An 11550-nucleotide genomic window follows, 5' to 3' on the forward strand; every position below is an offset into this window, starting at 1 on the left:
GTTCCAGGACTCACCTACATGAAAAAGCCATGCAATTTGCTGCTACATATGTCTTTAGGATTCACAATGAAGGGAAGGGTATCAGGTTTTGAGAAGAGCGACGAACTCAAGGTATTATAGGATGGTGAAACTTTTTGAAATGGAGAGATAGATTTACAATATTTGGGAAGAGAGCAACTGGGTAAAATGTGCAGCAATTTGAGGATCTTGGTAAGAAAATAGCTAAGATCGTTAGGTGAATAGTTATGTTCGTCTGTGTCACATCTTGGGGCAGGGGTGGCAGAGCCTTCTAGAAGCAAGTAGTGGGATAAGCTGCCACTCAGGGTTTTTAGACCTGTTTAGTCTGGCTGGGCTGGTTTCTAGGAATGCTGAAGAAGGGTCTTGCCCAGGAAGGAGCACAGGAAAGGGACTTGCTGTACAGCCGTGTGGGTGGGAAGGGTGTCCACAATAAGGAAAATGCCCTGGGAATAAAGTCACCAGGAGAGAGTAAACATTAGGCCAGGTCCAGACCTGGGCACAGGACAGACCTTCAGTAAGCATTAGTCACAGTTTTTATGATGATTCCAAGGCCCACATTTCGAAAGTGAATTGCTGAGCCGCACTGACTGCAGAGGATATCAGAAAGCTGGAAATATTTCCTGGGTTTTGCCCTGGCTTGTTGTCTAACTTCAGCCACTCATGTAAGTCTTGGAGTGGGGAGAGATGGGACAAGTTTTGGGGGCTGGATAGGGATAAAATACACAGGGAAGGTGAGAACATGGCTGGAGCTGCCAACTGGAAGTAGTTTCCTATAGTTCAGTGCAGCTGTCATGGCACACCAATGAGGAAGGACCAAAGAACTTTATTTTATTTTTTTTATCTTGAGATAAGGTCGTACGCTGAGAGCTATGGGGAATCCATGGAAGGATATGAAGCAAGGGAAGAGCACGGCCAGAGAGTGGTGTGGAAAGGTCACTCTCATTGCCTTAAGGGCCCACAACGAGGAAGCAGAGAGCCAGTGTTTCCTGATAACCTGTTATGACCTGGAAACTTCATGTGAATGACAGCAGGCCAGACTGCCAGCCACCTTGCCAGCCAGGGTGATTGTCCCTGTCTTACAAATGGGGAAAATAAACAAGAGGTTAAGACTTTCTCAATGTTGCCTAGTTATTAAGAAATGGAGGAAGACTAAAGGCCTATTTGTCTAATCCCAAGGTCTGAGTTTATTTTAGCTCAAGGAAGACAAAACTAAACACATCTTTTGAAAATATACAAAATAGAATTTCAGAATGATCAATGATTGCTTATGCATTGTCTTTATCACACTGAGGCGTGTCTGAATCAAGCCATCCACCTTCTCATTGGGTGACCCACAGCTTCAAGTCCTGCTTCCTAAAACCATTGGGACATGGACCATCTAATACTCTTTTCCAGAATTGGAGGTTGGTGTTTTTGTTTGTTTGTTCGCTTGCTTGCTTGTTTTTCCCATACCCGGAGGTTTATCTTTTTGAGTAGCTGGGCACTTGGGTGTTTTGGCTCCTTGCTTCCCACTATGCAGAAGCTGAGCGCATAACTGCAAAGACGAAGGCCTGCAGCACGTATACAGGTAGAGAGGAGAGACAGAAAGCATGTCTTGCTCAGAACTCTTTAGTTCTCTCTAATATCTGTCTGAGGTTTCCTCTGTTTTTGTAAATTAACCTTTTTGTGTTGCTTTGGAAGAGGATAGAGGAAGCGGATTTGTCATTTGAGAGGGACTGAGGAAGATAGGCAGAGGGGACACGTGGACAGAACTTGATGGGGAGCAGGAGTCTGTTATGTCTTCTCAATACTCCTGCGTCACCAACCTTACTAAGCCTGGGTTTCTGGTAGAAAACAGTGAAGTGGTTACACGAGCCCCACTGAGATGTCACAGTGGAATGCAGGAGACAAGGAACAAAGACCACAAAACCTTGGGCAGGTGATGACCTATGTCAAGCCTCAGAAGTAGAGTTCAGGCCAAGGTTAATCAATTCAAGGGAGAGGGAAGGCCTGAGCACACATCTAATTTATGGCTAAATTCAGAGGCCTTGATCTTCAAAGGTTGGAGACTAAAATTCCAGGTGGAAGCTGGCCAAGCCTTCAAGAGGCCAGCTCAGGGTGAAAAATGTTCTGGCTTCACATAGTAGGCAAGACATGCGGGGGCAGCTGGGTCCTCCCTCCTCAAGATTCCAGGTTGCTACCTAGATCTGGAACTTTCTAACTTGGCATACAACAAGTTCACCAAGTAGGATCTGTTATCACATAAAACATTTTTTTTTTCAGATAAAGATGAAGATTGGTGCTATACACTTTCCACTTCCTCACGTGCACAGCATCCCCATTATCAGTGTCTCCCACCAGAGGGCTACAGCTGGTACTGGTTCAGCTGGTGGTCTTACACTGACACACCACTAATATCCAGACCACTAACACCAAGACACCATGGGTCACATTAGGGGTCACTGTTGTGGTTGAGTTGTATGCGTTTGAGCAGATGATGTAGCCTCAACATCACAGTGTCACACAGTGTAGTTTCTGGAGACTAAAAGTCTTCCATGGTTAGCAACTTTCAGAATGTCCCATGGCTGAAATCATATTCTAGGATGAGATTTTGGGGTTTTTGCTTTTTTGTTTTTGATACGGGGTCTGTCTATGGAGCCTTGTCTGTCTTGAAACTCACTAGGTAGACCATACTGGTCTTGAACTCATAGGGGTATGCCTGCACCACCACACCTAACAGGATGGGTATTTTGAAGTGTCCTTTTCTCTTTCCCAAGGTTGGTGTAGAATGAGTTGGGCCAGTTCATGTCAACCCAGCAGGTGTGTTGAAGAAATAAATTCAAAGAGAATGGGGTTTTTCTCTCCTGTCTATCCCCAAATAAACGAGACAGAGATCTCTTAGATTTATTAATAAGCTTCAAAGCACTAGAGCTGGGCCAATGTTAACTCTCTATGCCATTTTGCTATTTCCTAGCCACGTGCCCCAATATTACTTGCAAATTAGTCCCACTAGGGCTGTTTCTGCTATAGCTGTCTGTCCTTAGGACAAAATTCTCTTGCCCACATGCTCGTGATCCATCCTGTCCCATGGCAACCTCCTTTTTCTCCCTCTTTTTTATTTTACCATGTGGTCCTTACTCCAAATCCCTCATTTTATTGCCCAGCAACCCTTCTCTTTCTGACAGTTTCTGAACGCACCACCCAGAAAGAGGCTTCTGTAGATAAAACTTAGGAGTCATCAATCATTAAGATGTACAACCTCACCATTTACTGAGGGTTTCTCTTGACTTAAGACTGCTTTATCAGCACTACTTGGATAAACCTGTTTGTCATGGTGGAAAAACTATGCTCTTGGGCATAATAAAAAGAGGAAAAATCAGCATGCTTGGTAAGAGCTTGTTGGCTTATTGAGTTTTTAAATGAGTGTCTTAAAAATATACGTGGTAAAACAAAATCAAGATAAGCAAGCTATTTAAGAATAAAAAGTAAAAGCCTGCCTTAGACTTCAGCCACATCTTTACCAGTTCCTTTAGTACCACCCAAGTTTTAAAAGTCAATATAATAGTATGTATGTATTATGTATGTATGTATGCATGTGTAAATCAGATGTGTGCTCAGGCCTTTCCACTTCCATGAAATGGTTAACATTGGACTGAACCCCACTTCTGAGACTTGAGATAGGTCTATCCTCTGCCCAAAATTTTTCGGTCTTGTTCCTCATTTTCTTCTTCATTCCCTTATATATAACCCACTTTTGTATTATAATTGCAAAAGTATTTATGTTCATCTTTGTGTGCATATATCTTTGTGTACTCTTACATGTATGGAGATATTTCTAACAGTGGACTTTCTGGATTGAATTGTAACAGTATTATATTCACCTGATGTAATGGTCATCTTGGAGGCTTACTGCCTCCATCTGCTAACTGAGGCCTAGTCCTGGAAGCTTCTAGCCTAGAAGCTAATCTATGCCTAGAAAACTTTCAGCCTCTGAGACTTGTTGCTGAATAAGTTCACCCTATTTATTTCTTTCTGAACTTTTGCTGGCCGGATCAACTCAGCTCTTCTCGCTCAAACTCCTCTTCAAGCTGACTGATTCAAACTAGCTTCTTTCAGCTTCTGACTGAATTGCTCTGCTTGGCCTCATACTAACTTTAACAATATGTTTTAATTTTTTTGGCTCCTTCTCATTCTCTGTTTTTATCTGATTCTATCTTGTTCTCTCTCTACAACCTGTCTTTATACAACTGTCCCGGTAAAGCTGCTTCCCCTCCCTGTCCTGCTCTCTCTTAAGTTACCTCTCTTTCCTCCCTGCTCTTATGAGAGTTTCACAGAACCTATTTTATCAAATCTTTCTCTTATTAATCACTTTGTCTGCTTCTCAATTAGACATCACTTTCAAACATGGGTGCTTCCTTCTACTAACTTCCTTCCAACTAACTTCCTTCTAACTAACTTCCTAACTTCTAACTTTCTTCAAACTATCTTTACCTTCATTGGATTAAAGGTGTGTACTAAGGGTATGTCTGTGTTCCAGCTTGGTCACACAGACCTAGAAGGTCTTTGGATGTGATCAGAGGAGTCATGTCGCTAGATTAAAAGCCCTCTACACAAATGTATGCACCTTTCTAACGTTTCCAGACACTGCCAAACATACTTGTACCAGTTGTACCTACTGAGACTTTCACCAGCAGTAAACAGCAGCCTCTTTATCATTATCCTCAGCAGTGTGGCATCTGAATGTGGCATGGGCAAGTGGATTTAGTGAGGGGGAAGCTGCAAGTCTAGGATGGCCACTGACGTGGTGCCCATAATCAGTTACAAGTGGACCTTCCATTCCTTCTTCCTCCATCTCTACTTTGCAGTTTAACTTTAACCAGGACCAAGGGAAAAAAAATCACATCTGATAGATGACACTCTTTCTTTGATGTAGAGTCGTGCTGAGAACTAGTGACTTTGGGATCCCTATTGGCTAGAAGCTGGTGATTATTGGAAGAGGAAACTGAACGACAGTGCCGCTCCCTTGCCACAGTTTTGCTAGATGACCATTCCCTCTGAAATGCCCAGAAAAGCCTTCACATGTAAGTAATATAGATACCATGAGAATGAGCCATTTAGAGTCCTGGCAAGTCCTGCATTTCGGTCTTGGCCTTTCTTGTTCAGAGTTCAGCTCCTCTGCCTGGGTGTCTCTTAGTGACTTGCTTCTTGTTCCTAGAAATCTGAGCCTTGGGCATTTTGCAGTCAGGCTCACTTCTATTGGGGAAAAAGAAATGATACAATACAAACTGAGCAAGCTTGCTACTAAAGATGACCTCCATTTGTTAATCACAAATGATCTGGAACATTAGCAAGTTAAATCGGTATCTCCAGTTAAAGTTTGGGATTTTATTATCAAATATTAGATATTTGAAACCTCAGAATGTGATATGCAGGGACCTATCGAAGCAGGTTTACTATGTAATTGTAATTACATAGCAATTCTGGAAGCTACAACTTTACATGGTCTACCATACATAAACTGGGGAATTGTCAGTCCAACCCTGAGGGAAGAGAGAAAGAAGAGCATTTTCTGGGGGCAGAAGATAGCACGTAGGATAGATAGCTCAGACAGAGAAAGTGAATCCTCCTCTCCCTTTTTGCTCTAACTAGCCTGACAAGGGTCTTATATACCTATGTTGCACAGCTGATAACGTTGGCCTGCAGAAGTTGAGAGCGTCTTTTCTACCCAGCCCATCAAATCAAACCCTTGTCTTCTCTAGACATTGTGAGAAATAGCCTTTTACCAACTCTCTGGGCCATCCCTTGACAAGTCAATGGTGTTTAAATGTTAAGGGAGCAGTGAATAACGGAAAGCCTGCTCCGCTGAAGAGGGAAGAAGGCTGGGTGAGCAGGTTGTTGTGAACATAGCTTCAGTCCCGTCTCATTGAGTGGGATTAACTCCCCACTTGGGATCTTGCAATCTCCTGTTGCTCTCATTTCTCTAACCCCTTGTTTTACCTCTTCACAGCCTCCTGGAACCCTGAGGAATTTATTAATGAGGTCCAATTATGAGAAATGTCAGGGTTTTCATCAACTTCGGATGTATGGCTGAAAGGTCCAGCTCAGCCACCCCCTGCGAGAATGCACATTAAACAGGATTTGCTATGAATCAGAGCTGATTTCCCTGCTGTTCTTCAGTTTCAGTCCTACAGGCCCTTCCACACTATCCACAGTCTGCTTCTTCCTCCTCTTCCTCACACAACAGTGGATTTCAGCTACCCCACTCCCCAGTACAGGACAAGCCGGAAGCTGCAGACAGCAGCACTGGCTGGCTTCTGTCTCACTCGTGGCTTTCAACTAGGTGCAATGGAGAGCTTTCCTGGCCACGTCCACCCTCCTCTCCGGGACAAACAGCCTGTTTCCTCTTCCGGGCTATTTTTGAGGACAGATGAGAGCCTTGACAAAAAAATACTTGGAATAATTCTTGAAGCAGGTTTTCCAAACACCATTGAAAAGAAACGAAGATTTGGGTGAGAGAATCAACCGTGAATACTGCTCTATGTACCGTCCCTAATGCTTCAGGCCTCACAGAACAAACTGCGGGTCCTTCCCACCAGTGGAAACTGCAGGTTTCCGGGGCGTGGTCTCCTGTGCCTCCCCTTCCCCCGGGAGCCACAGCCTTCCATCAGCTGCTATGGGAATGCCACACGTGGTTTTCCTGCAGCCACTTCCTCTCCTGGGAGAAGCCCGGGCCCCACCCTGCGCGGTTTCACAGGACGATGCTGGGCTCCTGGGAGCCTGTGGCTGTGAGCTGCTAACATCCTCCCCCGCTCCTGCAGGGCCCAGGAGCCTCTGCTCAGCTGATTAAACATTCTTCAAGGGAAGGCTTTTAAAGGGACCATTGCACAGAGCGGCCAGGTTACGAAGTAGGTTAGGGGGTCGACTTTCAGAGGAGGGTGCTTCAACGCAGCTGCTAAATAATGCATTTATTACAACTTCCAAAAAAAAACCAAAACAAAAAACGCGAGCAAAAATTATGTTAGGCACAAAGGCAACAAATCCCGAAACTTCACGGATTCCTCGTGATTTTTACTCTTTTCTCCATTTCAGATAATTCATATCTACATATATTTCTTCTTAGGACGTTGCTGTCGTAATAGAAGTCTGATGTTGGCCACGGTGGAAGCATTCTTACTTTTGAAATTGACAAAGGCGACAAAGGAGGGCTTGGCCTATTTATTAGCTTATGGATTGTCTGGGAGTCTAAATTTAGGAAAAGGATGGAGAAGTTGTGGAGAAATCTGAGTTAAGACTTGACATCTACAGCTGGACATGGTGTTTCAAACCCGGAATACTACTACCATTGGGATTCTGAGGCAGGAGGATTGCAAATTCTAGGCCAGCTGGGGCAGCATAGCAAAATCTTATCTGATTCCCCCCCCCCCCCCCGGAGTTTGATGACAGGAGACTTTTAGAGAAGAGAGGATCAAAAAGAAAATGCCCGTGAAGCAAGTGAGGATAATGAAAGGATATGACCGAAGTCTATTACATACTTGTGTGACAATATAACAATAAAGCACGTTGTTCTGTGTAATTATCTCGTTCAGTTTTAATTCGAATGTATGTAGTTGAATAGCATCCAAAATGGAGAAATAGTAATTCTGCTCTTGAATGTTGTTGAATTATCCAAGTTGTATCACTGTGAACTAAGTGAAATTCCAGCAAATTCCAGCCTATTCTGGTTGGCTTTCTTCTTACGTAAAGAAAATGGATGCCTAATCATCTTGTCGGCACTCTTCTTGGTGGGCTGGATGTAGGACATCTCCCAGCCCTCCACCAAATGGAACCATGGCCTTTGATGTCATGGGGACCTCATATCTCTTTTCTCCGGTTGTTTCTCTTGAATGGGCTTGTTGTTCTTAAATCATGATCTCCCAAGAGGCTGAAGCCGTATGCAGTAGGGGCTTCAAAGGTCCTGCTGCCCAGCCCCCGTTCACCAGATGGCATGGTAGAAGGAGCTTTCTCTCTTCAGCTCCACCTGAGAGATGCCATGAAGGATTCTAGTGTGACTTGGGTGACATGGCCAGGACTGCAGATTTCTACCCCAGGCTCAATGGCAGCACATAGTGGCAGTGGGTTTGTGGTGTGTGTGTGTGTGTGTGTGTGTGTGTGTGTACACAAGCTGTGTAAATGCGTCTATTTAAGATCGTATCCTCAAAGGGTAGCTGAAAGAGAGAGGTGCTCTGAGAGATGAAATGAAAGCCTTTTCACCATGTGAATTTAGGCCCATCATTTTATATCCCTGAGCTTCAGTGAAAATGGAGATAATGTAATCCATCTCGTAGAGTTCTTCAAATGATTAAGTCAAATAAGATACACGTTTACCTTAGTTAGGGTGACTATTGCTGTGATAAAATGCCATGGCCAGAAGCAACTTGAGGAGGAAAGGGTTTATTTCAGCTTATGCTTCTTTATCACTGAGGAAAGTCAGGGCAGGAACTCAAGCAACTCGAACTTGGAAGCAGGAGCTGATGCAGAGACCCATGGAGGAGTACTGCTGACTGGCTTGCTCTTCATGGACTGCTCAGTTTGCTTTCTAACAGAACCCGGAACCTTCAGCCCACAGGTGGCCGCACCTACCGAGATCTTGGTCCTTCCGTGTTAATCAAGCAGCAGTCAACAAAAATCATCACAGGCTTGCCCACGGGACAATCTGGTGAGGGCGAATTCTCTCCTCTAAAATGACTCTGGCTAAATACTCAGATTATAATTTTTGCTATTATAGCATTAAGTTAGGTGACATTTCCCAGAACAGGAGTTCTGCTTGGGCAAGTGTCTTCCTAATGTTCACACCACTTTTAATGTCACATGTAACTTTTTTTTTTAACGTTTCAATGGGACATTTAAATTGGCATGTTTACTTAAAAGCTCCTATAAATCAACTATCCTAACTATCCTCATTCCCTATTAATAGATTACATCTATCTTTGATTAGCAAGTAGGAATGTGTGGCTAGGAAACCCTGACTGTAGCCTTCCTGTCTACAGACCAAGCAACAATTAAAAAAAAAAATTCCTTGTGATCTTTGATCTAGGACATACTTGCAAAGAACCATTTGCCTGGAACATTTATCATTAGTTTATTTTTAGGAGGTTTGTTGTTTTACTGCTTGTATTTTACTTAAGGGAAAGATTGCCATTAGTGGTTGTCCATTGTTTTATATTTATGGTCGACGGGGGACTGGAAAAAGCCACGGACTGTAACCCTAGTCTTGGAGACCAGACTGAGCTGTTATCTCTAGTTAGTTCCACCCGGGTTCTTTTAGCTCTGGATGAGGCAGCTTTGGCCCTGATCCCGGGATTTGCTTTGTTTATTTTTTGCTTTCGCTCTGAAAGCAAATGTACCATTCTCCATTTCCACACTTATTTTGCATCTTCTCTTGTTGAATTAGTGCAGAGTTCCCACACCCAATTTGCAGAGGTCACTTTTTGCTAATGCCCTGCTCCCTGCTACCACAGCCAGCTCTCATTGGGGTTACTACCTTTCGGCCTCTATCACTTAGGCTTCTCGCTAATGTAACTCGGTTAGGTTCTGTGTTATATTGGTTAATTTTCCTGTGGCTGCAACAGAATGCCCAAGACAAACAACTTAAAGGGGGAAGAATGAATTTGGCTCATGGTTTCAGAGATGTCTGTCAGTCATAGCTGAAAGGGTGTGGCAGAGCAGAGCAGTTCACAGAAAGGTGGGCCAAGAAACAGAGAATCCCAGGGAAATGTTTCTGTTACCCTCTCCCCTTTCTTTCTTTTCTTCTTTTTTTTTTTTGTTCCATACAGGCCCATGAGATGCTACTACTCAGAGTCAGCTTGGTCTTGGTCATGGTTAATTCTCTTTGGAAAGAACTTCACCGACACACCCACAGATAGACCCTATCAGAATCCTAAAAGCCAAAGGTGATCTTGAATGTCTGATCCTCCTGCCCCTACCTCCCAAATGCTGGTATTACAGGCACATGCCACTCTACCACTTTCTGTGGAGCTGGGCTTTCAACCTGGGCTCTATGCATGCCAGGAGAATACTGTACCAACGGGACTATATCTCCAGCCCTAAGGCAATTCTAAGTTCAGTCAAGCTGCCAGTGAAGATTAATTATCACGTTTGGTTTGTTTCCACTAAGTCCAGCGTTTGGGAAGCAGAGGCAGGCAGATCTCTGAAGTCAAAGCCAGCCTGGTCTACAGACTGAGTTCTGGGACAGCCAGGGCTACACAGAGAAACCCTCTCTTGAAAAAACCCAAACCAATCAAGAGTATCATGGAAAAAGAAAACTTTTAAAAATGCAAATTGCACTCAAGAAGTCCCAAAGGCTTTCTCTGTCAGTGTCTCCTTCTCTACCTTAAGTTCTCTTCAGTCAGTCTTTCAGGCCTGTGCAAAGAAGCCATCGTTATACTTTGGATACCCAAAGGTTTCTCAGGCTGCCATCTGTCTTCTCTTCTGAGCAAGGCTCTTTACTTTCAATCATCTCCCAAGCCATCTGATGCCTCTCAAAGGCTTTGCCTCTAAGCCCCACTCACATCCCAGCGCTAAATTTACCGCCTGTTTAGGTTTTAATGTAACCATCAGCAGACGCTGGTAGCATTGCCTGACTTGAACAAGGAAATGGACATATATTTCTGAGAGAGAAAAAATTGGCCCTAATATGTTCCCCAGTCCTAATCACCTTGGTAACCTTGGAAAATAAAACACAAGTGGTCCAAAATTCATCTTTGATTCAAATAGAAAGGTTTCCCACAACAATATCAAGGTATCAGTTTTCACTCTTTAAATACACAGAGACTGTTCTCCTCTATAATAATTTCAAACAGTCAAGCCTAGTGACATCTTGTGCCTGTGTTCTGTGCTGGTTCTTGCTTCTCTGAACATCTTTCAAGATTATGACTTGAAAGCACCCTATTTGCTCTCTAGTTATCTCCTTTTCTATTTAGAACCAAACGGTGAACTGCAGGGCAGGGCAGGCCAGGATGATGACCGACTTTTCCATCTCTCAACATGTGCTCAAGTCAAATAGTTGACACTCTGAAAGCACTTGGTTTCATGGCTTTGCAGGCTGATAGCTCTAAGACTTCCGGTTTCTGACTTGCTGGCAATGGGAGAAATTAAAGTGAAATCCTTTTCAGCACTGTGGACAAGAGAAACTTAGGCCTGAAAGAAAACTCTGTTACCAATAAGATTTCCAACATTCAACATAAATGTTTAACATTTTCATCTATGTTATTTTCCTACTTAGAAGCTTCCCATGTCTAGTCTCTGTTCTTATTTCTTGGTCATTAGCATGGTCTGAATTGACCAAGGCTGTTGAGAACTCTGCAAGAACTTCTTCAATAAGTTCTGAGTTGATGTGATGCTGCTGTTATTGACACCAAATAAAGCCATACATTTAAAATTGTTCTCAAATAGGGAAAATAGGGGACTCTTTAGGACTTTATAGGTTGCAATTGATGAGTATTTTGGCTGGATTTTTGGTAGTTATGGAAGAATTTAGTAAAATATATTTAACAGAAGTATATTATTTTGTTTTTA

General features: G+C 43.3%; 1 long non-coding RNA gene across 2 annotated transcripts; it reads left to right on the plus strand.

The window, feature by feature from the left end:
- Positions 1-595: 595 nt before the first annotated feature.
- Positions 596-7570, plus strand: LOC129673586 (uncharacterized). Of its 2 annotated transcripts, XR_008719675.1 has the most exons (4): positions 596-680; positions 1310-1421; positions 4931-5078; positions 6005-7570. It is a non-coding gene; the product is annotated as an uncharacterized LOC129673586 (long non-coding RNA). The 2 variants fall into 2 exon arrangements; XR_008719674.1 differs by lacking the exon at positions 596-680 and having other exon boundaries at positions 693-1421.
- The last annotated feature ends 3980 nt before the right edge of the window (positions 7571-11550 follow it).

The sequence above is a fragment of the Psammomys obesus genome, unplaced genomic scaffold (genome assembly GCF_907164565.1).
Source record: "Psammomys obesus unplaced genomic scaffold, mPsaObe1.curated_primary_1811, whole genome shotgun sequence".
NCBI classification, from domain to species: domain Eukaryota; kingdom Metazoa; phylum Chordata; class Mammalia; order Rodentia; family Muridae; genus Psammomys; species Psammomys obesus.